This window comes from Bos javanicus, chromosome 26 (assembly GCF_032452875.1).
Source record: "Bos javanicus breed banteng chromosome 26, ARS-OSU_banteng_1.0, whole genome shotgun sequence".
In the NCBI taxonomy this organism is placed as follows: Eukaryota; Metazoa; Chordata; class Mammalia; order Artiodactyla; family Bovidae; genus Bos; species Bos javanicus.
In genome coordinates, this window is record NC_083893.1 from 28,334,722 (window position 1) to 28,338,024 (window position 3,303).

General features: G+C 39.0%; 1 non-coding gene across 1 annotated transcript; it reads left to right on the top strand.

Annotated features, from left to right (window-relative positions):
* Window positions 1-3,000: 3,000 nt before the first annotated feature.
* TRNAF-GAA (transfer RNA phenylalanine (anticodon GAA)) lies at window positions 3,001-3,072 on the top strand. The gene has a single exon. It is a non-coding gene; the product is annotated as a tRNA-Phe (tRNA).
* The last annotated feature ends 231 nt before the right edge of the window (window positions 3,073-3,303 follow it).

Sequence of the window (3,303 nt, forward strand, 5' to 3'; positions counted from 1 at the left end):
CTATACATCAGTGTCTCTTTTGCTATCTCGTACACAGGGTTATTGTTACCCATTTTTATAAATTCCATATATATGCATTAGTATACTGTATTGGTGTTTTTCCTTCTGGCTTACTTCACTCTGTATAATAGGCTCCAGTTTCATCCACCTCATTAGAACTGATTCAAATGTGTTCTTTTTAATGGCTGAGTAATACTCCATTGTGTATATGTAACAAAGCTTTCTTATCCATTCATCTGCTGATGGACATCTAGGTTGCTTCCATGTCCTGGCTATTATAAACAGTGCTGCGATGAACATTGGGGTACATGTGTCTCTTTCCCTCTGGTTTCCTCAGTGTGTATGCCCAGCAGTGGGATTGCTGGATCATTAGGCAGTTCTATTTCCAGTTTTTTAAGGAATCTCCACACTGTTCTCCATAGTGGCTGTACTAGTCTGCATTGCCACCAACAGTGTAAGAGGGTTCCCTTTTCTCCACATCCTCTCCAGCATTTATTATTTGTAGACTTTTGGATCGCAGCCATTCTGACTGGTGTGAAATGGTACCTCATAGTGGTTTTGATTTGCATTTCTCTGATAATGAGTGATGTTGAGCATCTTTTCATGTGTTTGTTAGCCATCTGTATGTCTTCTTTGGAGAAATGTCTATTTAGTTCTTTGGCCCATTTGGGTCATTTATTTTTCTGGAGTTGAGCTGTAGGAGTTGCTTGTATATTTTTGAGATTAGTTGTTTGTCAGTTGCTTCATTTGCTATTATTTTCTCCCATTCTGAAGGCTGTCTTTTCACCTTGCTAATAGTTTCCATTGATGTGCAGAAGCTTTTAAGGTTAATTAGGTCCCATTTGTTTATTTTTGTTTTTATTTCCAGTATTCTGGGAGGTGGGTCATAGAAGATCCTGCTGTGATGTATGTCAGAGAGTGTTTTGCCTATGTTCTCCTCTAGGAGTTTTATAGTGTCTAGTCTTACGTTTTTTTATTGAAATTTCAGATGACCTATATATAATTCTTCTCTAAGAACTATTTTAAAAGAAGCAGCACTTACATAGATACACATAACTAAAGCTAGTTAGACAGACCTTATTTCTGAATATTTTAGGCTCAGAAAGAGAGTTCTGATCAAGACAAAGATGTTAACTTTACATTGTTTACACTATATCAGGGAAGACAGCATTGAAAGTAACTAAAAAGTGTGATAAAAGCTCCACAGAGGAGTCCCTGAATTTGTATATACGTGTGTAACAGGTGAATGTAACTTTCTATGAGACAATGTTTTAACAAAGACACGAAGGCCATAAAGGAATGTATTAGTGATGAAGACTGAGGAGAAGAAGAAAGTGGGGACTCTAGTTTTCGAAAAGAGTGTACAAAGGCCATGTGGTAAGGAAAAGCAGGGTAGCTGGTAGAAACTTAGAGAAAGCCGTTGTGTGTGTGAAGTGTGAGAACTGAGGAGCATGGAAATAATGCTGGAGATGTGAGGATTGCTGGAGCATGAAATGAAATAATGCCTATAACCAGGTTGGTAAAGAACATTTGGACTAATGATTGTCCTCACTCACTCTTATTTCTATCATGGACATAAATAAATGACACCTATTCACAAAAGTCTGGTAAATAGCAATTCATCTTCCTTCCACAAAAATGAGTTGGTTTAAAGAAGGAAAAAGCAAGAGTAGTTTGAGGCTAAGAGAGAGGAGGAAGGGAGCATTCCCAGTGAGACTTGTGTAGTTCTGGACAGTTCTTTGCCAGGATTTTATCAGTTCTTGAAGAACATCAGGCACCAGTGCAAGGTGGGCCCTTCCAGTCAACTCTTTGCAGAAAGAGCCTGGACCAGTTAGCTGTGATTTAGTATAAGAAATGGGATATTTCTAAATATCTATTTCAAATATTCTTTTCTCTTTGAAAAACAAAGTTGGCTAAATTCCAATTTAATTGAGCTGAGTCAAGGAGATAAATACATGAAATTGTGACAAGTTGTCAGAATTATTTGCAAGTAAAGTTTTGTTTGACTATTTTCATTTGGACATTTTTTGTCCCTTTGAAGTACATATTTGTTTATTTGTTAAGATCTCTGGGTGCATGACTGCCAAGTGTAATGCCTATGCAGTAAGCTACATCACTGTGAGTTGAAGCAAAACATAATTTCTGAACATGTTTGTTCAGTGTACAGGTCGTGTGTTATCTACACAAAGGATTCGGATGTCACACCACTGAAAAAGAAGTGGAAAGACAGCGTTCAAGTCTGTATTGGAGGACAGGGTACTGAGGGGATTTGAAAGGAGGCTGTTTATGAATCAGTGGCTCAGGAGGGAAAGTCAGCAGAAGTCCTAATTTTCATTAAGACCAACTACAAAAAGGGTACTCAGATCCTGGTTATGAGCTTGCCTCGGATCCCTCCCTATTTTGATTGTGTTTGTTGGTGTACAACTTCACTATAATTCTGACCATTCTGTGAATGTAGCCTTAACTTGCAATGTGCATTCAAACATCTGGCTAAAATATTCAGCAAATTCATCATTATTCAGAATACGTAGGAGCTCTCCTGAGAGGAAAGGGGAGAGTAGAATCACTGACTTGCGCCCTGTAAAATTATAAAATCAATGTAATCAAGAGTCAGAAATTACCTTTAAGTGAAAGGATAGACGGAAGGAAGGCTCTTTGTTGGTTATGTGAAAAATTAGGAACCTGTGGCTACTCTGGAGCCCCAGTCCCCATTTCTGCAGCCACCACCTCTTAGGTTCTCCATGTTCTCATGTAAGCTATTCTCTAGCTGCATATCAGGTTGCACAGTGACATTTGTAACTACCATCTTACTAAGAAGAAACTGCTCTTATTTTGCATCTGTATCTGTCTTTTGTTTCCCATCATTCATATATATTGAATCAGCATGCACTTTTTTTGAAACTGTATACTGGATGTATTGCAAACTCACATTGTGCTGCAGGACCGGTAGCCCCAGGAAAATATAATTAGTTATTCCTCCTTATGTTTGAATCTTGGGCTTCCCTGGTGGCTCAGAGGTTAAAGCATCTGCCTGAAACGCAGGAGACCTGGGTTCGATCCCTGGGTTGGGAAGATGCCCTGGAGAAGGAAATGGCAACCCAGTCCAGTATTCTTGCCTGGAGAATCCCATGGCTAGAGGAGCCTGGTGGGCTACAGTCCACAGGGTCGCAAAGAATCGGACACGACTGAGCACAGACATGATGTTTGAATCTTACCTATTCTAGTTATTGCTTCTCTATGTATACTCTCCTAATGTCCAACTCACAGTTGTCATTCATACCTTATTTTTTTTTTAAAGAAAGA